Source organism: Triturus cristatus, chromosome 4_2, assembly GCF_964204655.1.
Source record: "Triturus cristatus chromosome 4_2, aTriCri1.1, whole genome shotgun sequence".
NCBI lineage: Eukaryota > Metazoa > Chordata > Amphibia > Caudata > Salamandridae > Triturus > Triturus cristatus.
In genome coordinates, this window is record NC_140586.1 from 45209649 (window position 1) to 45237237 (window position 27589).

At 45.7% G+C, this 27589-nt stretch overlaps 1 protein-coding gene across 1 annotated transcript in view; it reads right to left on the reverse strand.

Annotated features, from left to right (window-relative positions):
• Window positions 1-23709, reverse strand: part of ADCY6 (adenylate cyclase 6) — a 400482-nt gene extending 376773 nt beyond the window's left edge. Inside the window, exon 1 of the mRNA XM_085600393.1 lies at window positions 23350-23709. The gene's annotated coding sequence lies outside the window, so the exon portion shown is untranslated. The remainder of the gene's footprint in view (window positions 1-23349) is intronic.
• Between the last annotated feature and the right edge of the window lie 3880 nt (window positions 23710-27589).

The following is a 27589-nucleotide window of genomic DNA, read 5'->3' on the forward strand; positions in this document are numbered from 1 at the left end:
TGGGGCTAGTAGGTCCCATCAGTTAGGGCGTAAAACTTTAGCCACACTTACAGTGGAGTGTGAAAGTGTTCACCCCAGCAAGTGGAACCCTCACCAGCGTAGTACGGTAAGGGCGGAGCCCGTTTGTGCAGTATAGGTCATGATGAATGCCACACCTTGGGGCCAGCAGGCAGAAACATGTTGACCACTTTTAGTACAGTGGGGGGACAACAGAATCCCCAACACACCGACCATTTATTTTAATTACCATACAGATGCTAGTTACATTAAAACAAGTATGACATCTGTAATGGCCTTTTAACCTCACTTTTTTTGTAAGGGCCCCCACTTAGCTTTAGAAGTACGTCTCTGTCTTCAGGTGTATGCCCACCCTCTATCAAACCAAGTTTTTAGAGGGCGAGGACTGGTCAATGATGAAGCATGACACCAGGTGGTGTGTGAGACCAGTCTTTCACTTTTTGTGAGATGCCTGCACTCACAAGATCACATTGTAACACTATATCACTTAGGTCATCACACTAGGAGCGGCTCTTTTTGTGTTAAACATTATAGTTTGGAGGCTGCCTACTCCGTGCCTCTAGTTCCCTTCCCCAGGTCCTCCCTGGGGTTTTGTAGTTAAAAACAGTGAGGTTAGCCAAGGGCTGAACTGGGCTGAGCCAATGCAGTAGTAGTGGGTGGAATAAAAAAAATTGAAATACACAATAACAGACCACTGGAATGAAGAGGGCTGGCTGAAAGTCCCCGTACGTAAGCATAATATACATACAATTTTTGTAACATCATATGGTCTAACGCCGAGACCTAAAAGAGAGAAAATTAACATTGTCCTCAACTTCAGCCATTCCATTAGCACAAAAATGACTGGAGCGAGTCCCCGTACACCTCTACCAAATGCTGATTTTTTTATATATTAGTTGATTTAGCTGTATCTTGGTAATTTTAAAACTATCCACAGCATCGGTGAGGAGCTCGAGAGAATATTCCACATAACCTGCGCTTGAGAACAGCACATCCTTTTCTACCACACGTTGACCCAAAGCGTCTGTTAATGCTTTTTTAATAATAAGCAGCCTATTAATCGCTGCTCATCTGCATATGTGGGTTAAGCCATGCTGCTAGAATATTAGTTATGCACCTGAGGCTGAACCAGAGCAGTTTCACTGCAGAGGCCACGGCGTGAAGCTCAGGAGGGTCAGGATTCATCTGCCCTCTCCTGATAATAATATGGGGTTTGATGTTTGCACTACTGTAATGAACGTCTGACTCTGCGTTTATAACAGCAAGCGACATGTTTTATTGGAAAACGTATTTTCATGGCACAGACACACATATACATATTACACAAACATGCACCCAAGTTACCACCATCAATTAAGGTTATATGCTTGACACATTTGTGAAGTGCTCTGGCAACCTAATTTAGGGTCATGATCGTGCAAACACACACATTTACAAAAGGCAAACCAATGCACGGCCTGGCCGAGCTGGATTAGCACAAACTGTATGGGTGAGACATTCCAAGTGCCTGACCCCAGCTTGACCCCAGACTGCCCAAGCATTTACTCACATTGCAAGGGGTGCCCCTCTAGGGGTCACTAGCGTCTACCCGTCGGCCTGAATGACCCCTGCAAGGCAACTCCTCCCAACCCTGCGTCCCCGCAGGACCCCGTGAGCCACGTGCTCAGAGAACATATTCTACAACGGACCGTTGCAGGCCGCCCACCTCCTCGCGCACAGGGCTGGGCCATCACGTGCTCACAGAACCTATTCTACAACGGACCGTTGCAGGCCGCTCACCTCCTCGCGCACAGGGCTGGGCCATCACGTGCTCACAGAACCTATTCTACAACGGACCGTTGCAGGCCGCTCACCTTCTCGCGCACAGGGCTGGGCCATCACGTGCTCACAGAACCTATTCTACAACGGACCGTTGCAGGCCGCTCACCTCCTCGCGCACAGGGCTGGGCCATCACGTGCTCACAGAACCTATTCTACAACGGACCGTTGCAGGCCGCTCACCTCCTCGCGCACAGGGCTGGGCCATCACGTGCTCACAGAACCTATTCTACAACGGACCGTTGCAGGCCGCTCACCTCCTCGCGCACAGGGCTGGGCCGGAGGGAGTTCCAAACCGCTAGACCATCAGTGCCGAGCAGGCGCGTGGCCCTCATTCGTGCCGAGGCCCCGCCCTGCCATCCACACGAACAAGCCCCCTGTTCTTTTAGGCTAGCCACCCCAGCAGAAAAGAGAAACGAAGCTCATGTAATTTCCATTTGCCAACTACTTACTTCAAATTTCAGCAAAATCAGGCAAACCCAGAATGTAGCAGTAGCACTATTTTTTTAGCGCAAAATGTTAAATCGCACGCGAGTCAAACAGGAGCCACCCTCGTTCTGTTCGTTTGCGTTGTTCCTGTGCACGGACTTTTTCTTGAATAGACGGAAAACTACACACTATGGCGCCACGGTGTCTTTGTGAGTATTTCACGTAAAATGCCATAAACTGAGCGAGATTACGCCGATATAATTTAACATTTTACCCAGGGCCTAGGCAAGTGTCCTTTAAGATAGAAACGCCTATTCTAAACTTCACAGAAACCCGATTGTTCACATATCGAATGCTACAGTGGTTCTAGTAGATTTTAGACATTTATAGTATAGGGGCCAACATTCCTATTTTTGCTGCAGACTGTATCACAAAAATGTAATATTTTTGCAAAGAAGTTACACAGGACCCTGCTAAAGAAACAAAAAAATTACCATAGTCAAATACCATAGTTATGTGGAAACAAAAGATATATTAAAAACAGAGAAATACAGTATTTCTGACATAAGTAAACCGAGTAGATAAGTGTATGTAACAAATACAGAAAATATCAGTCAGGCCATCCACGCATCAGCCAGACAGTATGCACACCAGAACCTATGCAGAGAAGGAAGAAATGTCCAGGCCCACTCAACAATACACCAAATCCGAGCAGGACCCAACATTCACAATCAGCCAATATAAAGTAAGCAGAACAAGTATTGGCAGCTAGGGAAACAGTTAGCTGCACTACCAGAAGTGTCCTTATTTTTTGTTTCGAGCAATACATAGAAACAAGATCGCGAGGCAACAAAACGAAATTCACATGTATGATTAGTGCAGAACACATCAAAATGAAGTGAGCCAGAGAAATCCTTCTGGTTGATTCTGTGATTCTTTAATTCTTTCTTTCCCAAGTATAGACAGATACAGCCAACGCATTTCACCCAGTTACAGGCTTCCTCAGCGCAAAACCATGTATCTAGCCAGATACAGAATTTAAAATAGATGTGTCCTAACAAGTGGATAAATCAGTATTCCAAAAGGACTCCTGTAGCCGTAGAGGACTTGGAATTCTGTCAGTTACTGGTCAATAAACAGACAAGGTTCTATGTCACTGTTGAGGGAAAAGACATCCATCCATGTGGCACAGTGTTCGGCTATGAGCGATCCAACTGCCAGTGTTCAGCGTTTATACATGGTGTATGAACGCTGAACACTGGCAGTTGGATCACTCACAGCTGAACACTGAAGCTCTACACTGGCCGTTGGATCACTCACAGCCGAACACTGTGAAGCTCAACACTGGCAGTTGGCTCACTCACAGCCGAACACTGTGAAGCTCAACACTGGCAGTTGGCTCACTCACAGCCGAACACTGTGAAGCTCAACACTGGCAGTTGGCTCACTCACAGCCGAACACTGAAGCTCAACACTGGCAGTTGGCTCACTCACAGCCGAACACTGAAGCTCAACACTGGCAGTTGGATCACTCACAGCCGAACACTGAAGCTCTACACTGGCCGTTGGATCACTCACAGCCGAACACTGTGAAGCTCAACACTGGCAGTTGGCTCACTCACAGCCGAACACTGAAGCTCAACACTGGCAGTTGGATCACTCACAGCCGAACACTGAAGCTCAACACTGGCAGTTGGCTCACTCACAGCCGAACACTGTGAAGCTCAACACTGGCAGTTGGATCACTCGCAGCCGAACACTGTGAAGCTCAACACTGGCAGTTGGCTCACTCATAGCCGAACACTGAAGCTCAACACTGGCAGTTTGATCACTCATAGCCGAGCACTGTGCCACATGGATAGATGTCTTTCCCAGAACAGTGGCATAGAACTTTGTCCGCTTATTGACCAGTCACTGACAGAATTCCAGGTGGAATGTACGAAAATGCTGGCTAAGAAGCAGTTGTTTCAGATCTTTTTGAAGGGAGAAAAGGAGGGAAAAGGGTGGATGAAGGGACTTAAAGCGGTGCAATCTTTGAGTGCAGAACCAGAAAGTGACTGAATTGCCGCACATTATTTGGTAATGTGAGTTACTTGTTATTTGTGGGCATCTCAATGTTAAGAGATGCAGAGCACCACAGTTGGTGAGATTCGCCTGAAGTCTCTTCAGTTTTCTATCCAACTTACAAAAAGGATCAGAGTGACGGAGCTTGTGTTCTTTAAGAAAAAAGAGAGAGAGGGGGACCTCGGAGCCAATAAAGGTCCAGTGTCCATGCTCCGTATGTGATACATTTAGACAAAAATTGGGCACTGTTCCTGTGGCAAGGTGCAAAAAGTCACCTGTATGCCTGAAAAAGAGGAAAGAAGGGAAAAAGAAGAAACAGGATCCTAGGTTGGGGTGGACCCATTCTAGAGGGGAAGAAAATCTTGTCTCTTGTTGCCCTCACACACCCCGCAAGGTGTCATGCTTCATCATCGGGCGTTGCTCCTCGTAGGGCCGGCGCTGCAATCCCCTACGGGTCCCCCGAAGGGTCACTTTAGCGGAGATCTTTTGATAATGCCGGATGATGCATGAGGGTGTGTGGGGTAAGGGTCCTATGTGGGAATTGAAAGTGAGTGCATTATATTCAGTTAAAACTGGCAGGGGAATCTTCAGAGAAAGAGATTGGCTTTTGCTACACCCTTGCCAGAGTAAAAACCCATCCAAATGGTGTTGTCCCAATGGCACACTGTGCCCAGGTGTAAAGTCAACATGTTTCGCGCATTTGTCGCCAAAACGGTCATTTGCGCTTCTTCAGGACCAAGGTAGTGGAAAGTGAGTGCACGTGAAATAATTGTTAAAACTTAGTACCCACAGGAGTTTTCAGGGCGGGCCGTTAAGCTGCTCCTAAAGGAACCTAGGAAAGAAAAACAAACAACCAAAAAATTGTGCATTAGACTAGCTTAATGCAACATTGTGTGCCACCTACGTGTGCACATAAAATCATCAGAAAAGACACACATTCGAGACACTAGAAGGGTAACCCAAAATTACTAAGGGTCAAAGGGGGATCTCGGTGGTGTTAGCAAATGAACCTCAGAGTGCATTTCACAAACAATTCCGGGTCAACCGGGGTGGGGGTTACCTCATACTCATCCGGGCTAGATGAGATATAGATGTAAAATTGCTCCTACGAGGTAATATCAGGGTACAGAGTGTAGATAAAGTCTGGTGGCTCAATAGCCATAAAACACTACAGTACAACAACTGCGTCTTAAAAACGCGTGTATGCTTCAACCTGCAGGTAGGAACAACCACTCTGAAAAGGGGAAGAATGCCCACACAATACCGGTCTAATAATGTCTATTATCGACATAAACAAACACTAAATTGGCGGTCGTACTGAGGGCTCGCTGTAAGGACTCCTCGTGCTTACCAACCTCAAGTACCTTACTTGTAGAAGTTCTCGGGTGGAGTCAAAAAAGGGGCATGTGACTCGTTCTGCCGCCTGCCTATAATGAGAAGGCAGCGGTAAATCAAGGGCTAAATATAAGCAGAGTTCACTGATGCCTGGGCCGTAACTGTATCCGGGGCGCGCTACCTAGTTTGTGGAAAGTGCATTTGTATAAAAGCAGGCCCCTTAATGCGCATGCGCCCAGGTAGAAAACTACTCTCCTGCGCACGGGCGTATCCGAGAAAGGCTCCTTGTAGTGGCATAAACAGGAAGTACGTCAATTATGCGTATTCCAGCGTACACCCAATGGTGATACTGATAGAGGACCTCACCACTGAAAATAAAGTCCAAATTATTATCAAACCATCTGCTGCCACAAAACATGTGTCATTGTTAATTGAGCGGTGAATAATGTCAACAAATTAAAAGTGGCAAAGTGGATACAACATAGTGTGATGGCTCCTCACGGTCTTGGAAAGGTGATGAACGAGTGAAAAATTAAGTCACTTCCAAGTCATGTGCCCAAGAGGAAACCCTAGTGATACCCATCCTGGGGTCGAACCCGTGTCTCGAATGTTAAGAAAGGAAAGGAATAGGAAAGAGGTAAGGTCCCTCGGCTGAGCCGCCGTGCTTGCAGTTTAAGAAAAAAGAGAGAGAGGGGGACCTCGGAGCCAATAAAGGTCCAGTGTCCATGCTCCGTATGTGATACATTTAGACAAAAATTGGGCACTGTTCCTGTGGCAAGGTGCAAAAAGTCACCTGTATGCCTGAAAAAGAGGAAAGAAGGGAAAAAGAAGAAACAGGATCCTAGGTTGGGGTGGACCCATTCTAGAGGGGAAGAAAATCTTGTCTCTTGTTGCCCTCACACACCCCGCAAGGTGTCATGCTTCATCATCGGGCGTTGCTCCTCGTAGGGCCGGCGCTGCAATCCCCTACGGGTCCCCCGAAGGGTCACTTTAGCGGAGATCTTTTGATAATGCCGGATGATGCATGAGGGTGTGTGGGGTAAGGGTCCTATGTGGGAATTGAAAGTGAGTGCATTATATTCAGTTAAAACTGGCAGGGGAATCTTCAGAGAAAGAGATTGGCTTTTGCTACACCCTTGCCAGAGTAAAAACCCATCCAAATGGTGTTGTCCCAATGGCACACTGTGCCCAGGTGTAAAGTCAACATGTTTCGCGCATTTGTCGCCAAAACGGTCATTTGCGCTTCTTCAGGACCAAGGTAGTGGAAAGTGAGTGCACGTGAAATAATTGTTAAAACTTAGTACCCACAGGAGTTTTCAGGGCGGGCCGTTAAGCTGCTCCTAAAGGAACCTAGGAAAGAAAAACAAACAACCAAAAAATTGTGCATTAGACTAGCTTAATGCAACATTGTGTGCCACCTACGTGTGCACATAAAATCATCAGAAAAGACACACATTCGAGACACTAGAAGGGTAACCCAAAATTACTAAGGGTCAAAGGGGGATCTCGGTGGTGTTAGCAAATGAACCTCAGAGTGCATTTCACAAACAATTCCGGGTCAACCGGGGTGGGGGTTACCTCATACTCATCCGGGCTAGATGAGATATAGATGTAAAATTGCTCCTACGAGGTAATATCAGGGTACAGAGTGTAGATAAAGTCTGGTGGCTCAATAGCCATAAAACACTACAGTACAACAACTGCGTCTTAAAAACGCGTGTATGCTTCAACCTGCAGGTAGGAACAACCACTCTGAAAAGGGGAAGAATGCCCACACAATACCGGTCTAATAATGTCTATTATCGACATAAACAAACACTAAATTGGCGGTCGTACTGAGGGCTCGCTGTAAGGACTCCTCGTGCTTACCAACCTCAAGTACCTTACTTGTAGAAGTTCTCGGGTGGAGTCAAAAAAGGGGCATGTGACTCGTTCTGCCGCCTGCCTATAATGAGAAGGCAGCGGTAAATCAAGGGCTAAATATAAGCAGAGTTCACTGATGCCTGGGCCGTAACTGTATCCGGGGCGCGCTACCTAGTTTGTGGAAAGTGCATTTGTATAAAAGCAGGCCCCTTAATGCGCATGCGCCCAGGTAGAAAACTACTCTCCTGCGCACGGGCGTATCCGAGAAAGGCTCCTTGTAGTGGCATAAACAGGAAGTACGTCAATTATGCGTATTCCAGCGTACACCCAATGGTGATACTGATAGAGGACCTCACCACTGAAAATAAAGTCCAAATTATTATCAAACCATCTGCTGCCACAAAACATGTGTCATTGTTAATTGAGCGGTGAATAATGTCAACAAATTAAAAGTGGCAAAGTGGATACAACATAGTGTGATGGCTCCTCACGGTCTTGGAAAGGTGATGAACGAGTGAAAAATTAAGTCACTTCCAAGTCATGTGCCCAAGAGGAAACCCTAGTGATACCCATCCTGGGGTCGAACCCGTGTCTCGAATGTTAAGAAAGGAAAGGAATAGGAAAGAGGTAAGGTCCCTCGGCTGAGCCGCCGTGCTTGCAGTTTAAGAAAAAAGAGAGAGAGGGGGACCTCGGAGCCAATAAAGGTCCAGTGTCCATGCTCCGTATGTGATACATTTAGACAAAAATTGGGCACTGTTCCTGTGGCAAGGTGCAAAAAGTCACCTGTATGCCTGAAAAAGAGGAAAGAAGGGAAAAAGAAGAAACAGGATCCTAGGTTGGGGTGGACCCATTCTAGAGGGGAAGAAAATCTTGTCTCTTGTTGCCCTCACACACCCCGCAAGGTGTCATGCTTCATCATCGGGCACACACCCTCATGCATCATCCGGCATTATCAAAAGATCTCCGCTAAAGTGACCCTTCGGGGGACCCGTAGGGGATTGCAGCGCCGGCCCTACGAGGAGCAACGCCCGATGATGAAGCATGACACCTTGCGGGGTGTGTGAGGGCAACAAGAGACAAGATTTTCTTCCCCTCTAGAATGGGTCCACCCCAACCTAGGATCCTGTTTCTTCTTTTTCCCTTCTTTCCTCTTTTTCAGGCATACAGGTGACTTTTTGCACCTTGCCACAGGAACAGTGCCCAATTTTTGTCTAAAAGGAGCTTGTGTTCTAACATAAAAGTTTGTCAACTGGTTTGCTTTAAATAACAGGTCAGCTCAGTGCCGCGGTAATATGGTCACAGTGGTAACTCCCGGGTGTCAGCATGAACAGTAGCAGTTACATTTTGCAAATACCAAGAAGAGTGAAATGACCATAGTTAGGTATAGAGATAATTAGTGAATAAACAACTTCCTTAGGCCATGTTTCAGTAGAAAGAGTTTTATGGGACATTCTCTTGTGCTCGCCTCCCTTAGCAGCTACAAGACGGAGGCTGGACAATCACAATGCATCATCACTTCATCTGGAAGTAGCATGAGATTTTTGGAGATAATGTCATTACATTCACTAGGCTCCTTCCTCACTACCTTGCTTATCCCCTCCTTCATCTCTCCCCAGCCCCTGTAAGAATGACATTATTTCTTTATTTGAAATAAAGTGCAAAACAAGAAACGCATAGAATATTTCTAAATCGGCAGGTACACACTAGTAGTAGCAGAGAATCATTAGGTCTAAATTCAAAAAGTGGGAAATATTTATGTAACAGGCATTCTGGGTTTTGCTTAGCCCTCTATAAAGATTAGCATTGGTAAGGATTATAGGTCTCACGTTTTGCCTTTGACAATGCTTTTTGCAGATGCTGCTCAGCAGTGGCATAAGAGAAAAAAAAAAGTATCCCCAATGCTAAACTTCATTACCTTGGAGGGAAAAAGTATCAATGATGTTCACTTGCGCTACTATGTATTTTAACATGTGGCACTAGATATCACATATGTGGAATGACCCTTATGGAGGCCCCAGAATTATGACATAGTGGGCATTTTGGGCTCTAGCCCCAGTGTGATGGCGTATGCACATATGCCATGATGCAGTGCCCATTTAAAAAATGTAATGATCCGAGATGGCTGGCACTTATCTGGGATTGGCAAAAGAGATTTTAAGTGAAAGGAGCAGATCAATAGCAAACCGAAGTTGCTGGGCCCTCCTGAAAAGGAAGAAACACTGGCATTCTACTAAAAAACAGGACGTAGAGCAGTTGGGAAGCATTAAAAAAAAAAGCTGCAGAGGATGGTGAGACGTCGGTGAAGCAAAGACGAGCTGAGGGTGGGGAGGGCAACACGGATAGGGATGGGGACGTGAAGGGGGAACCAGCACAAAAGAGATGGACCGCTACAAAATACATGTACTCCCATACAGTGGTAAAACCAAAGGAAAAAAATGTCTTCCACAAGTGTAAGCATCGGAAGGATAGTAAAGAAGCTTCGCTCCAAAGGAGGGGAAAACACAAGAAGAGGAAGTAAAGCCATTGAATAAGAAGCAAGCAAATTAGGTTGACAAGAGGGCCAACCAATGATAAGCAATGGGCTGACCCAAAGTCCACTGTAAGTATTGGTATTTTCCACAACAGGTCTTTTGAGACCAGGCAGCTAAAGCTAAACTAAACCATGCCACACAAGACATGTAAAGTTAATCATACGTGCAGTGCAAATATGAAAACTGCACATTTCAAACTGAAAACCTAGCAACCGTGTTTCCCTATCCTTTCACTCGATCCGTGAAAAGAAAACACAGACATGACAGTCCTCCAACCTTGTTGCTCTACATCATCTGTTTGTTCTCAGGACTAAAGGTGACTTGTCTTATTAGCTCTCCTTACAACAGACTTTTGGGTGATACGATGACAGGCTTGTGGAGTGACAATAGGATGTTCCATCAATCACACCAACACGAACAAAAAAACAAAATGTCGTGCCACAGAAACAGAGTACCACGCAATGGAGTAAGATGGGTGTCCATGCAAGCCTGCATATGTTCTAGGTAGCCTACTGGAACTAGCTGCTGTTTAGGCCACTGTTTAGCCTGTCACTGCCATGTGATTGTAAGATCACAGAACAGAGATACAGAGTGTCCTACAAAAAGTCCAGAATTCAGTGAAGCTGGACTCTGGCCAGCAGGCTTTGATCCATCGTGTTCCCTTTTCAGGCCATAAACTCTTTGGACCAGCACTTGATGAGCTGGTTTAGAAGACTAAAGAGGAAAAGACGTTGTTCAACCTTTGACAACATTAATTGAGAAAGTCTATTTTGCGAAGAAAGGCAATGTAGAATGAGCAGTAGGCAAGATGTCCCTTTCGCCGCCGATCCCGTGGACTGGGGCTGCATTCACAGGGAACTCGTTCTCAGCCGTCTCAATTGCAACCTCCAAAAACACAGCTATCAAGAGGAAGTAATGGGAGCAACACTTTTCAAGTTTCTGGCAAGTGGAAACAACTAATAAAGGACAAGTGGTGCTATATCTTTGGTGAAAAATTGATCTTTTAAAGAACTAAAAGACAGTCCATCTCCAGTTTACCAAGAGGCTTCAACACCAAAAGATCTGACACGGTAAGAAGATCTTACGGCAGAAAAAGTAAACCTCATAGAGAAGGGAGCCATTAGAGAGGTGCTATATCCTCAGAGTCACCAGGGCACTTATTCTGTTTTGTTTTTTAAGCCAGACAGATTGCACCTTCCAGTATTAGAATTCTGAACCAGATTGTGCAACACATTCCATTCAGGATGACAACACTACAGGCTGTAATTCCACTGATATCAAAAGGGGATTACTTGGCAAACATAGATCTCTAGCATGCATACTTACATGCACCTATGCATACAAAAAGTCAATCTTTCCTGAGGTTTGCACTGGAGGGTCGTCACTTTCAGTTCAGATCCTTCTGACTTGGCCTCTTGCCATCACCGAAGACTTTCACAATGGTATAAGCTCAAGTGGTGGTAAGATTACATATAGTACTCAAATCATGCCACATCTGTATGATTGGCCAGCTTCTTCTCATTCTGTTTTTTAATGCACAAGACGATGTGGAGAACGTCTCAGAAGGTCTGAAAAACCTAGGCTTTGTGTTAAATCAGAAAAAAATCGAAACTTATCCCAGCCAATAAAGACTTTTTATTTGGACTCTTTTCAGCAAACAGAAAAGGTTATGTATAGCTACAGGAATCAAGATCAGAGATTCTACAAGAAGACTTAAGGATGTTTTTGACCCTTTAACAAGCTCCTTCAAGGATGTGGTTGAGGGTTGGTTCAATGGATGTAATGAAAGCGGGGGTGCCATAGGCACGTTTTCATTTGAAACCACTTTTGCATCATCTTTTGGTTCACTGGTCTCTGAAAACTCATGACTTCGAGACAGTCATCCGATTGCCAAGAGTTGAAACAGGACCTCTGTGGATAACAACAGAAAACGTTCTCACAGGAATAACTCTGTTTACTCCAATTACAGCAGTGTTAACAAATGATGCAAGCCAATCTGGTTGGGGTGGCCACGCTGGGATAGTTGGAAGTACTGAACAGGTGGCCTCAGAAAGAAGATCCAGTTCTCAAATTGGAGGGAGACGCCAGCAGTATGGTAAGCTCTACAAGTCTTCTCAACTGTAGGCCTTTACCCCGTACACCTTTTCTCCACGCTGCTCTGGAAGATTCAGGAGGAGAAGGTTAACAATAAATCTGAAAATCTCTACCTGACCCAGAATGATGTGGTTTCCAACCCTGATCTAACTCAATTCAGTAATGCATTCACCTTCCTCTGTATCTACCTCCTATTGTCTCACAGAACTTTGCAGCTGCTAAACCTATCGCATGGAAGCGGAGAAGGTAGGATTACAATATCTAGGCTATTCTAGGGAAATATATATAGATATATATATATATATATATATATATATATATATATATATATATATCAGCAAAGCACTCTCCTCACTCGTGACAAAACCAACTGAGTAACAGGGAGCACGGACCACGGGATTCTTGTCCAATATCTGGTAGTTTATTCAAAGAGCTCAGACAAACAAGACAGCCATTACGCGTTTCATCCCTCCTGGGGGACTTGATCACATGACGCAGATCTACCAATGGCATACGGTATTTAAAGAAAACATTTTTTTACATTTTTTGTATCTTTTTAAACATCATGTCTTCTGATTGGGCAGTATTTCAACAATGATTCCCTTTGCAAATTGCATTTATAATGTCGTTTGATCAACATAGATGTAAGCTAAGTTTAAATTTTCTTGAAAGATCTCAGGATAAATCCTGTAATGCTCACCAATGAACACTTATAGTATCAATTAGTGAAATCTGGACCCGTTTTAAAGTGATAGTCTAGTATGACACCAATATTTTTCTAATACAATGAGGTAGAAATGTTGTAACTTGGTGCAAAACAAGGCTTCTCCAAAAATAGAGAGAGAGAAAATAAATAAATAAAATATATAAATATATGATTTAAAAATATATATACATACATATGCATTCATTTGAAATTTCTCTTATAGTGTTAAAACCAACATGTTATACAATTTAGAAAATATATGAACATACGCATGTCATAAAATATGAACTTATATGAATAAATATATTTCACTAATACTATTCTTAATTAGGATGGTTAAAAGCTATTAAAAAGTTAATTGTATATAAATATATATTAAATTAAAAACACATAAATATACACAATAAATACCAAACCTTAAACATTAAATGTTGAATGTTAAATACCAATGTATCTAAAAACTATCAATTGTTAAGAATTCAAAGTTGTCAAAGTTGGTTCACACAATGTCTCACCAATCTGTGGACTACACTATCATTTTGAGCTAGAAGGTCTGCAACAAGTTGGGTTGGGTCAAATGAACCAGCAAGTCATGGTGAGCATCCATTTCAATATATAAGTAAGTTGAACCACTGTTGGTGCCTGCCTATCAGATGACATAAAGTAGTGAGGGACTTAATGTCAAAAATAGTGAAACTAATTATTCTTAAAATAATACTTAAAATATATTATAAGTACATATAAAAAAACACATTTAGTTGTGTGTAAAAAAATATCTAAAACCACCGTGATAATTAAAACTGATGTGTTTGAGAGAAAGAGAGAGATCAGATGGAGGCAATGGGCGACCCTATGACTCATAATTAGTGAAAAAAAAATTAAATGTAACTTATCACTGCCACATTGCCCAAATAATTAAGGCATGCTAGATAAGGTTTATGCCCCAAGTGACTTAGTGGTATAGGCGAGCAAATTAGATAGCACGGCCAAGAGGCTAAGGTGACCGAACATTTGGAAAAGTAATAGGTGGTAAACTTTGTTATAGACTCGCATGTAACTCCTCAGAGCTGTTGAGTCCATTTGGTTGTTTACTGTCCAAATTTAAAATGTAGTGCATTTCCAGTAATCTAAGGGATTTCTCCCTGTCACCACCCCTTTTGTTTCTAGGAACAGAATCAATGAAAAAGTATTTGAGGTCTTTGGGGTTGCCTTCATGTTTTTCATGAAAATGCCGTGCTACCGGGTATGCCTGGTCCTTGTTCTTAATGGCTCGAAGGTGTTGGTAGGTATATACACACACACAACACACAAAAGAGTCCAGAAAACCATCCATTCTATTCACATTCATAACACTGGAAGAATTTTGAAAGGTGGTGTACAAGCACAGGTTCGTTAGCTACCTCTTGTGACCCTTTCGCAATCCTTTCTGAGGTTTTTTTTTAAAGAAGGGTTTCAAAAAGAGCTCTCTCCTTTAAAGCATTCAGCATATTAGGCAGCAATCAGGGATTTTAAGGAGCACTCTAGTGACTTCTCAATAATGTTATCTCTGGTAAAGCGATTACTCAAAAGTTTTTGATTGAAAAGACTTATTCATGTTTCAGTAGCCACCCCTCAGGATTTGCCAATGGTATTAAAAGGTCAGCAGGGTTCCCCTTTTGAACCATTAGGGTTGTCAAGCATACATTGGTTAACATCAAAAGTATTTTTTCTAGTGGCTATTACATCAGTCAGGAGGGTGGGGTAAATAGGAGCATAACTCGCTTTCTATCCTTATACTGGGTTCCTTCCAGATAGAGTTGTTTAAAGATGGATCCCACTTTCAAACCGAAGTATAGTGGTAATTCCATTTCGATCAAGAGATTGTCGTGACCGGTTTGTCAGTCTCCGGAGAATCCTCAGCTTCCTCTTTTATTGGATGTGGGAAGGGTATTATTGATCTACCTAGAAAGAACAAACAACTTCAAAAATTCTAATTCTTATTGTTGCATACTGTCCTGTGAATAAAGTGAGGAAGCCTACTTCTTCAACCGATAGCAGGTTTGTGCGACAGACATTAACTGCACCATCGTGTGCCACTGGAATGGAGAGTCCTAGTTAAATTGAAGGTAGATCCACCAGAGGGGGTTGCAGCCTCAAGGACAGAAGCAAATGGATTAATGGTCATTGAGATTTGTAGAGCTGCAACCTGGTCATACTCTAATACTTTTGGAAAGCACTATTGTACAGAACTGGCTGACGAGTGGGTTAACTTTGGTTCTCAAGTACTGAAATTTAGGAATTAGATAACTGAGTTACAAAAGTTAGCCTTAAGGAATTTCTTTCTGTGCTCTAAATATGGCATCTGTGATTAATTGAGTGACGGCAGAAAAGTAAGAGCTTTTATATATCCTAAAAAAACATTTACTGGGAAGACAGGTGACGGGGTAATGACCAGATTACTTATTGGGTATCTTCACTACCCTGATCCTAGTCCTCACATTCATAGTCATAGTTCCTTCCTTCCACCCTGTATGTCTATATCCCTCAATAATGCTTGTTAAGGAATCATTATGAGGGAAGGGGGTTCTATTTAGAGTAAAGAGGGATGGATTCAACGAAAAGAAACGCAAGGAATACTTTTCCTTTACAGAACTCTCTGTCTCGAGGAGGCCCGGCACCTCAAATAGTTTTGTCTGTGACAGGGAGAACAACAATCTGATTGCTAATAAGTAATATTCTCAAAAACCTAACTATTACGTCAGTTGCTAAAATAAGGTTTCCCAAAAATTAACCGTTGCACAAATCACTCCCATTGTACACATATTGCCTTTCAATCATTTCACATTTTGTATACATTCTAGATCAAAGTTCTTTCCTTTCTACGGCTCATGTAACAGGTTATCTGTAGGGGTGGGCGGAATTTGCGAAATCCACTTTCGCAAATTATCGCGAAAATGTTTAAAATCATCGCAAACTAGCGGAAATATCGCGAAGATGCGGAATTTTTTTTCCTGCATGTTCGCGAGATTTTCTGCATGGTTGCCGGTCGCCAACTTACCCATGTGGTTGCTCGCGGGCGCGGCCATCTTGTTTTGAGTTGTCTCGCGGTGCATGATCGCGAGAAGAAAGACGTGATCGCGCGACGCATGACGTCACTGCGGGCGCGAACTGTCGCGAGACAGCGCAAATGGCTAAAAACAATCCAACATCTCATGGAGAACGCGACCGGATCAAGAAAACTTGTGGCGAACGCAGGGATTCAGGTAAGGCGATCGCGCGCGAGAATGTATTATTTTACAGCGCGAGCAAGAAACAAATTATCTCCAAGCTGCGGAAAGCGGAAATTTTGACATTTTCGCGCTCTCTGCGGAACGCGAAAATGTCAAATTATCGCAATTTCCGCGAACGGAACGAAATTTTCATCCAGGCCTAGTTATCTGTTCCACAGAAAGTGTCTTCATACCTTTTGGTCCAGAAACAGTATGTAAGTGCCTTAGGGGACGCAGGTGGGTGTTGCGTGGTGAGAATCAACAACGAGAGGGGAACGAGAGGAAGACCAAGAGAAACAGATATCTGCCAAAGTTGAGGTCCCCTAAGAGAAAGACTTCAGGGATGATGTTGACAGAATATCATGTGTCATAGGAGAAACAGATGTCAGGGATGAGGTGGCACTCACGTGTTTCTCCCAACTCTCCCACCATAACCCTCCCCTAATCCATTCTCTGAATTCAGATAGAGTAAAATCGGTCAGTATAACAAAGGATCAGTGCGCCTTGCTTGCACAGGTATGTGAGGTGACACGAATATACTCAGTGTGTAGGGACACTGTAAAAGCCTACTCTCTTACCCCAACAATGAAAAAACAGCATAATATTTCCTCTAGGGGTTTTGTTGAGCTACTCTGGGCAAACCACGACATAGAGTATTGAACTTACGAGGAGAGTAAGGTGTAGGAGAGCCTTGTATTGTTTCTATGCAGGACTTATGTGTCAGTAGAGTCTACCAGTGCTTCAGGTCTCATCCTGGCAGGAGTGAGCTGAATTCACCGAATGCCGCAAACAGGTGCACAGAATCTGTTTTCATCACCAACAGCATAACTATACCGTCTAGCCTATGGGTAATCGCAAACATTTGCCCAGGGCCCACACAGTATGGTCTGTGGTGTGACAGAGGGCTGCACTGATGCCAGCAGGGTGGTGGTAGGGGGTCGGGGGGGTGGGTCAGAGATTGTGTAAGGAAGTCTAAAAGAAAGTTTAAAAACTACTAAATGAGCAGGCAAGCATTTATTTGCAGGTCAACTAAAGTTAAGCGGTGCAGGACACCAACGTAGTTATTTCATAACTTCATTTAACCTGCACATAAATGCTTGCTGTTTATTCAACATTTTTTCTGAATATTAGTGCTCAGCAGGTAAACAGCAGCTTGTGCTTCTATTCACCAGGGGGCCGCATGCAAAGGTCTAGAGAGCCACAAGCGGCCTGCGGGCCGTAAATTGAGTACCACTGGTCTAGCCTGAACCATTCTTTTGTTGTTAATGTACAATGCTCTCCTGCACCTGTGACTAGGTCAAATAAATAGCCACCTACATCAAAAAGAAACATTTAACACCAGATTCAGTAGCCGTACATGCCAAAGGAAATGTGAGATGAATCCCGACAAATCCAGATACAACACAAAAGAGATACCCAGCAGATCAAGTTGCTTTAAACAAAGTGGGATGTAGCTAGGAATATCAGACATTTGTGGTGTGCGCCACAATGACATTATCCTGTTCAAGCAAAGCAGGGGATAAGTGGTTAAGGTAAAAAGAAGCATGCCCCGACAGATCCACCATGATGTGCTCAAGGAAACCCTGACTAGTTCAGTGACCATAATATGCACTAGGAAACCTTGGCGGGCAAGCTGCCATAAAAAAACAAGCATTGGCATAGCCAATAGGTCTCGCCTTTGGGACCTTATAAGTGTTTAGCCATGCAACAGTTGCATAATTAAATACTTATAAGGTCCCAAAAGCGAGACCTATTGGCTATGCCAAGCGGCCGTGCGACCACGAAAGTGAAAGTGATCGCGATCAAACATCAAAGCGACCGCGAAAGTGAGGCGCGGGCGTGCCCCCGCGCACATGCACTGTAGCTCTAGGCTGGAAGCACTTTTTGGAGCCCTCTCAATAAGTCTCGCCAGACCAGCGCATGCGCTGGGTCAGGCGAGACCTAAAGAAGGGAGGAACATATTTATGGGTATGTTACATAGACGAGAACCCAGACAGATTCGGACCTAATTTGAACAGAGGAGCCCTGGATGCTTCAGTCTCCGTACACTTGGGGATCCCTGGCCAGCCCAGAGAAATGACACAAACATGCACAGAAATGTTAGTAGATCCACGCAACCTACAAAATGTACCTCGAAGGTTCAGGGAATGTATTCATGGGGAATACATGGCAAGCCCAGACCCGATAAGAATAACAGAATCTCTAGTAGTTAAGTCGATCATACACACAGAGGACTCCTGTTTGACTCACAGGAAAGCTCCGACTGTTAAGGTGGGATTGGCTATTGCGAAGTACGTCCAACACAGCACATGGCTATTTCCCGTCTTGGTGCTGCAGAGTGGCGTGAATCCCAACAGTCATGTAGAAAGGAGATGGCATTGACTTGAGCTTGCAGTTGGATGGGGACCACATCCTTGATTGTCCTTTAAAAGAAGACCGGTGTGATGGGATTAGCTGGTTGCAACGGCAAAGTTTGCTTTCTTCCGTAGCGGGAAGGTCTGCCTAGTTTTCTTGTGGATCTGGGAAAACGCATTGCGTGAGGGAGACATGAACTATGCTGATATGCGGTGTAAGTGCTTCTCCAGAGACAGACATCATGCTGGTATCTGGGGACATAGTTAAATGGTTGCTTTGAGGAAGGGGGGGTGATGGTATCAGTAAGGTCTGCGAGTGTGAGCATTTTGAAGGTGATCCTCTTTCGTTTATGAAGAGGAACGCCAGCAAACTGTTTAGTGCTTTCAACATGGTGTCTTACCAGGACGAGTGTTTCGGTGAAAAAAAGCTACGATGTTGTGCTTTTCGGTCGAGTGGTAGAATTTGGGATAAGACGGAAAAAGTACATGTTCGCTTTTATGATGGTTTAACTTCTGTAAGAGGATTCTGAGACAGTGGACTTCTAGTTTTAACTGCTGCTATGATGTCTGTTCAAGGAAAAAAGCACAATTTTTCTTTTTTCCAATTTAAAAAATAAAAGAAGGGCAAAAATTTCAGCTGTGCATATCTACAACATGACAAGATTTAACATATGAGCAGTCCACTGGGTTTATGTACATGCTACAGAAATCTGTGTTTATATAACCTGCTGGTCATAGCTTAAAATACAGCATGCCTGACCCATTCTTTCATTCACCAGAGACCGATAAAATAAGCACCACTGAACTGAGTAATAGAAGCGCCTGTTTATAGGGCTAACATAGTGACAATTGTTCTATCGAGAACAAGTTAGTTGTTATTCACCATTTGTAAGGCACACCCAGGCGTGCAGCACCCATAGGGCTGAAAGGGCTTCAGCCCCCCCCCCCCCCAGTGTGTGTCAGCCCGGGTGAGACAGCTTCCCAGGCACACACACTTCAGCACCCGAGTACTTCACAGGTCTTTAAAATACCATTTACTAGTTAATGAGGCTTTGTTGTTTTTCACCGCTTCTTAGAGCCCCTGCATCTCCACTATTGCTGGCAGAATTAGCCCCCCCCCCCTGAAATTTTTTCTTATACCCCCCCCCCCCCCCACACATTTGGCTCTGGCTGCGCCTCTGGGCACACCCATACAACAGGAATGTTCTACACTATGGAATAGACAACATGCTAATGTAATAAGCCACGCTTGCATTCCTTAAGTATGGTGATACACCTTTTTTCAAGTTGCTCTGGTTTTGGTTGCCATGGTAAAGTAGAGGTTTCATGTATCCTTTATAAAAAAGTATGGATTGGTTGCACTGGAGCAGTTCTGCTACTTGGGATGCGTAAAACAGAGGACCTACTACAGGTAGCCAGGGAGAGATCAGCACTACACTGTTAAGTGTTACAGAAGCAATGATTTTGACATGCATCAAGTAGGGAAGCGTGAAAACCTGAACCCCCAATGCTTGTTAGTTTGCAATTGTTCTTCAGGAATTTGCAGATGTGTTTGAAGAGACTTAAACCTGGAGTCAGATTGAAAGAAAAGTCCAGGACACAGGTGGCTGGAGAGTCCTAGTTGATGGCCTGTACCCCAGGAGGTACAGTAGGCATAAGTAAGTAGTAAGTTTGTAGAGACTTACAGGCACATACATCAACCATTTTTGCTAGCGCAAACGGTGCGATTCGTAAAAATCGGCCGTTTGCGCCCGCAAAAAGGGCATTTGCGATACATCAAGGTTCAAGGCACTCGCAATTTGAGAATTCGCATTTAATTGCGATTTCTCAAATTGCGATTGCATTTAAGGAATCACAATTTGCTATTCCTTAAATGCAATGCAAGAACCACTTAAAAATAGCGATTTCGCTACTAGGGGACACAAATTACCATGAAGTTGAACTTGTTGGCAATTTGCAAAAACTTTGAAAAATGCACTAAAGTGCATTTTTCAAAGTTTCATGTTACACACACACATGCCCTTGGGGCATGTGTGTGCGCAACATGTGTGCACAGAGCAATTTCAGGGGTGCAACAGGGTGTCCTTTAGACACTCTTGAAATTGCCTGCGCAATTTGCGAGAACCTAGTGGTACTCGCAAATTGTGCATGCAATCTCCCATTCATTCCTATGGGCCTGTATGCCCATAGGAATGAATGGGAAGGCATTCCTTAATTGCGACTTGCAATTTGCGAGTCGCAATTAAGGAATGTTTAGGAATCGCTATTTTAATAGCGATTCCTACATGCATAGGCTTTTGAGAGTCCTTAATTGCGGCTCTTAATAATCGTAATTAAGGACTCGCAAAAGCTTTTCTTGATGCATGTGCTTGTTAGTGTGCAAGCTCCCATTAAATTCGGTAAAGTATTGTTTTGGCCCATTTCATGCTGAATTTTTGGTCCTGCTTCATGTTACATGGTTGATCACGCACCTTCTGAGATTTTGCAAATGGCAGACCTTTGTGAATTGATTCTATCCAGAGCAGAATACAGAGAAGGTTGTTTGATAGTTGAATGCTAGTTTAAAGCCTATGTATCGATCGAGAAGTCCGATAAAGAAATTGACTTCCATTGTTTACGAAAACTGCCAAACACGTTGCACTCTGCCAGAAAAGTCTATTCTGATAATGGGGACAGCCCGACTGCTGACAGCCATGCACTACCTCATTACCATTGGCCCTATAATGACCATGCAAACTTTGACCAAAGTTATCTCTTGGCAATTTAAAAAAAGGATCTGAGAAAAACAGCTACATTCGAGTGACACTAGCGGTTAACTATGACATATTTTTTTTTTCTAAGGAGCAGGTGCACAGTACTGATCGTATCTCTTCTAGTTTTTTTTAAGTTATTTAGTAGTCCAACTGACATGTAGACATACTGTCAATGAGGAACCAATTCCCGACAATAACAAAAAGAGATTCATGACTTCTTGTAACTTGAGGAAGTATTTCACATGTAGTTGGGAAACAATTTATTATGTTGGCATTGATTCCCAACGCCTGCCTGGCCTGAAACTGTGGAATTTCAACCTCACCCGCAACCCTAGGTAACCAGGTGGTCACACAGGTGACAGTAAAGAACTACACTGGCCAACAGTTTTCCGAGTCAGGTAAGGCGGAACTATGGATTAGCCTAAAAGCTGCAATTTAAAAAAGCAATTGACACATTTGAGAGGAGCGATGAGGAAGCAACACAGAGCCCGTCTGGGTGAGTGTAAGCGGGGGGTGCAACACAAGAGGGAAATAGCTACACCTGCAGTTTCATGAAGTAATGGAAGATATCGAAAAAAGTAGTTCTCTGAATGTGATCAGTGGAAAACTATGAGTCATCCGAACTAAAGGATGCTATGCTCGAGGGGAGGGACAAACAAGAAGAGGAAAGCAAGGCATCAAATAAGAAGCGAGCAGGTGAGAGTGACAATAAAGCCAACTAATGGGCAGACTCCAGCCCTTTGTAAGTTTTAGCATGGTCATAAGAGGTCTTTTGAAAACCCAGCTAAAGGTAGTCTGTTGGACGAAACATAAAAAGGAAAGCCCAAAGGTGGGGTGCCAATAAAAATCAGACGGACGAGAAACAAAGAATCACCCACAAACTTGGAAGGCATGACTGAGTTTAAGTGCCCGCGCTTTTCCTACGCTAAACTAAGAAACCTCAGCCTGCCCTCCTAACAGAACAAAAAGAAAAGATCCTCTGGACGGGGAAAGTGACCGTGGAGGAAATTAGCTAGGAATAAGTTAAGTGGGTAGGAGCTGGATTTACAGCCTCAGTATTCCCTCTATTTTAGTCTTATTTCCACTTTACACCCCAGGTTTCATCCCTTTGCTCGACAGATTAACTCTCGAACTGGACCTCAAATGTCCCTTTTCTCCAAGTCTCATCCTCTCTCCTCCACTTTCCAGGTTTCCCAGATTGATTCCCATTCCCAGAGTCTGGCTCCCTCTTTCACCATTTCCCCTCTCGAATGTCCATGTCCCTCTCACCATGCCACCACTCACAGTTCAGCGTCCAGGATCCTTATCTCACCCCTTAATCCACATGCAAAGATACCCCCTCTCTCCCTCCCCTCTGATCCTTCACCCATCTCCAGGCCTCAGGAGGTTCTCTCCTTGCTCCCTAGATCCCACTGTCAACATGCCATTCATTCTTGCCGGTCCCAAGCCCACCTCCAGGATCCCACCCAAAATCCCTACCACTTTCCTCAATTTTCAGCTTTCTCCTCAGCCATTCACCTCTCCGCTATATCCCCCCCCCCCCTATCCCCAGTTTCTCACCCCCTCCTGACACACTCTTTCCAGCACTCCCTCTTCGGCTCCCCAGATTCCAGCATCTCCCTGAAGAGTTGGCTCTTTACTGGCTCCAAATGCCCACGGCTCTATCCCGGAGTCCCCTTTTCGCGGTGACACCCCCCCCCCCTCCATGGAACTGCCACCCACCCCCATGACTAGTGCCTCCCAACCCCTGCTGTTTCCCCCTCCCCCGCATTCGTTTCCCAACTGCCCAGGCCCTGATCTCTCTGGCTCTCAGATAACCCTATCTCCCCGGACTCCGCAGAGCCCCCTCTCTTGCCACCCCCAGACTCCGACTTCCAGTGCCACCAGCGAACGTCCCGATCCCCAGGGCTTGTCTCTCGCTGCCCCCAGCAGCCCCCTCTCTCCCTAGCACGTAGAGTCCCCTCTCCCACAGACCCCCATCTCTGTCCCCGGGCCTCTCGCAGCTCCCCTCCCCCGCAGCAGCGACCTGTCCTGCCCGGGGCCGTGGGAGCCAGAGGTGCCTGGCGCGTCCTGCCTCCCCGCGGCCCCTCTCACCCGCGCGCCCCTCGCGCACCCTTCAGGGCTGCTGGCACCCACCTGTGCGGTCCCCGGGGGGGCTGAATGGTGCCTGGGCCCGGCCCGGGCTCCTGCTCCGGCCTCTGCTGTTCCCTCCTCTCCTCCTGCGGCCGGATCCGGCCCTCCTCCTTCTCCTCCCTCCGCAGGCTCGGCCTCCGCCTCCTCCCGGTGAGGGCCGGGCTCTCCCTCCACTGCCGGGATTAATGTCTCCCCTTTCGTTCTGTATTAATATTTAACCCCCACCTCTCGCCTCTCCTCCTGCTGCCCTGTTTGCGGCCCCCTCTCGCTTCACCTTTTCTTTCTCCTTTTCTCTCACTCTTTCCCTGCATCTCACATCAACGTGTCTCCGTGTCTCTCCACCTTTTCTCCCCCGCACTTTGCACTCCTGTTTATATTTCCCCTTCCTCTGTCTCGACCCTCTGCTCCCTGTTCAAGGATTTTCTGTCTTTTTGCTATATTCTGTATATATTTTACATTCTTTCTGCCTCTTCGCGTCTCCCTCTCCTGTACATATTTCGTATCTCTTAGTCTCTTGTATCTTGTCTCCTATATAATACCCCCCCCCCTTATATGTCTTCCCAGTGACTTTTTACTGTACATATGAATAATTACCCCCGTTTTTTCTCTTTCCTTAAGACATTATTTCTCCATACTCTCACGAATATATTTTATATCTTCTTGGCTGACACTGCCTCCCTTATATATTTCCCTGTCTGCCCCCTCTTTCTCTTCTATATAAATATATATTATATGGTCGGTCTCCCTTCTCCCTTACTCCCCGTTTCTCTGGCCCCAGCTCCCCGCACTAGTCTGTATATATTACCATTTCAACCTTTCTCTCCATTATATGTTCTAATCTCTCTTATTTATGTTCTAGGTACCCTCTTTCCTCCCCTTCTCACCCTGTCACTTAACTCCTGTCTCCCCTCTTATCTATGTATCAATGTTACACCCTCCTGTTTCTACCCTCTCCCTCTGACCTTCCTCCACCCTGTACTTTTTGTATCCATATTTCTCCGTTCTCTCCCCTTGCACATTTCATGTATCGCTCTCTCCTGCACCTATGCATGCTTCTCCATCCCTCCTGTATGTTAATATCATTCCGCCCCTCTATCACTGTCTTTCTCTCTTGTGTGCACCAGTTCTTCCCCTCCGTCGGTCCCCCTTTCCCATAAATATAAATATATGTATCTGAATATCTCTCCCTCCTCCTTCCCTGTTTTCCTCTCTTCTTGTCCAGGGAAAACGCCCTCTACCCCGGATCCAGAACACAGCGCCAGCGAGTGCGGCTTAAAGGAGCCGGAGCCCCATTCCAGAGGAGGGGGACATTTGTTAAAGGGCCCCCACCAACGAGATCCCGCTGACACAACCATGGGTCACAGACGTGAACTATTCCCCCCCCCCCCCCCCCCAGAGCAGAGCACGAGGACCAGAGAGGAGAGACAGCAGCTGCATTCCAGCGCATCCCGCTCCGCCCTCCCCCATGCCCCCCCTCAGCCAAAAATGTATAAGGGGCTAAACCACTGAGAACTCCCACCCCCCCCCCCCGAAAGAAATGTCTATGACACTCTATCCAGAGAGTCATGTCCCTCGAACATGTGTTAGACATGCGTTACCAAATAGATGGGATACCCCCTCTCCCCCCCCCCCCCCCGGACCTCTCCCATGACATAAGTAAACACGGGACCCAATTACATACCTGATAAGATTCCTAGGACCATGTGTGATGTACTGCTCCAGTCCAGACTTTTTACTTTTAATTCTGAGGCGTGTAGTCCTGATGTATAATGAAATAAACAAGACTACAAATCCCAGAATTCAAAGGAAAAAAAACCTAGACTGGTGCAGCACATCACACATGGACCTGGGAAACTTGGCAGGGCTGCACTTACTGAGGTCCGTAAACAATAAACCCGTTTTATGTGCTGGTACATAGCTGTCAGGAAACAACCATTACAACGCGATTGTTACCATGCATTACATTTACAGCGCGCCTTATAACACAACTACCTTTACCAGGCATAGCCTTTATCTCGCATGATTTTACAATGACTATGCCATACCATGCATGCCTTTACAGCGATTTTCGTTGTGGAGGTAACGGCATATGCGTGGTAAAGGTAGTCAGCGCTCAAGACTCCGCACACAACCGCCTTCGGAGAAAATGGGTGGGAGGTATTTGAGGTAAAAGTCGTCGGGATGTCAAAGGGATCGGGACGCGCCTTGGTGAGTAATTTTCAGGGCTGGGGGCGGGTTTTAGAGTTCATGACTGTGGACAGTGTGGGCGGACGAGCGCCACACGAGGGCGTTCGAGGGCTCAAGGCAGGGATTGGTATTGGCAGTAGGTTTGTGAAGGCCTGCTCAGGGCTGGGGTCGGGATAGTTTTCAGGGCTGGGTTTTAGGGCACAGGGCTGGGGGCAGGGTGGTTTTCAGGGCAGGGGGAGAGGGAATGCGTGGTATATATGGCTTAGGGATAGGAAAGAGACTTTTTAGGTCTCACCTGCGTGGGCTGCGCACATGCACAGTCTCGCTGGCGAGATTTAATGATTTAGAGGGAATTCTGTAAAGGGCTTCAAGCCCCGCCCCTCTTTCCCATTGGCCGGCGTCACCGTTTATGCTAAACGGTGGCCAGCCATTGGGAAAGAGCACTGCATGACGTAGACTTTTACACTTTTCGGCCGGCCCACTTGAACGGGCTCGTCCGCTTTCCGGCTGAAGTAAAAGCTTTCTTATCTTTATGGGGTCATGTGTTTCAACACATGGCCCCATAAAGACAAGAAAGTTTTTACAACGGACGAAAGTGAAAGCGGACCGTGCTTGTTTTTTTTTGCGATCGCCGGTTCCTTCCTCCTCCTCTGAAATGCACGTCTGTCTGCGAGCCGCTGCTCCGTGCGTTGGCTGCGGGCTGGTGACCGAGAACTGTGGCGGTACTGTATACGGTAAGTGCCCAGGAATTACACACATTCACGCACCTTCTCCGTACACACGCTGGTCCCCCTGCCCGTGATTGCTAAGGGCTGCAGACACCCCTTTTCCCTCCGAGGCAGCTCCTCCCCACACTGGTGATAGAGGGGACCGATCCAGGCCCTGAGGGGACACTGAACCGCCCCGTGTACGAGGGCCCTGCTCCTGCTGCCAAAGGAGAGATGCGCTCACATCCCACCCTGCACAGACCATTTTTTAGTGACCGCGCCATGGATCCTAGCCAGCCAGCCGGCCCCGCAGAGGCTCTCCCAGCCCCTCTGTTGATGCTCGCCATGCTGCACAGCTCAGCCGAGGCGTGGTGGCACCAGGACTGTGACTGGCCGCCCAGGGAGTATGGGGCCCACTGGAGAGATCCGACCTCCATCTGTGTGAGGCGCTCTGGAACCGGAGAGTACCGATACAGGTCTGCGAGGAGCTAGGGACACCAAGATACGTGCAGCGGCAGAAGGACTGGGCACAAGGTGAGTCCCGCCTACACCAGAGGTCAAGCAGCTGACACCGGCGGCTGCAGCCCATGCCGATTCCCCCAGCCAGTGCCCTGCCTCGAAGCCACGCATTCCAACCAACATCGGCAGGGAAGCATCAGAACTCAGACCGGCTCCTTCAATACCACAGACGCCATTTCAAGATCACCCACATGGCTGACGACAGTTTTTAATATCACCCTAACCGCGTTGCTCTACGCTTACACCCAAGCAGAAACGGACCTGCAGAACCAATTACCCACTGCCCCGGTAGAATTAAGTAAGCCTCTTAATTTTATTCCCCGTAAGCTCGTATGTGAAGTGGGTTAACGTTATTTGTGCTTATTTCGGTTCAAGAGCATGCAGTCAGTTTAGAACAATATAAATGAATACTTGTTGCATTTTTTGCGCTGCCATGTTTCACCTCTCAAGTGGTCAGCAGATCGCCTTAGAGTGCGAACTGCATGAGCCCTTGCGGACACTTCCTGATTCTTTGGGTTCTGCACTTTCTGCTATGTCTTGTGTTTGTGTGTGGGGTTTCTTCATGCTAATTAGCATAAAGAGTGATCCACGCTCTTGTGAACCTAAGAGCCTCCGATTCTACTTTAATCAGCGTAGCAAGCGCACCAACCCACTGATCTATGTTAGGCCGTTCATTTAAATTAACCCTCTCGCGCCATGCTTATTTTTGCGTCTTTGTCAGGCTTCGTACGTTTTAGCCCCACATGGAGCGACTGCTGTTCCCGGATATGTCATTGATGTTTCTGCACAATCTGTGCTGGAAACAATGAGCCCTGTTCTCTTGGGCGGAA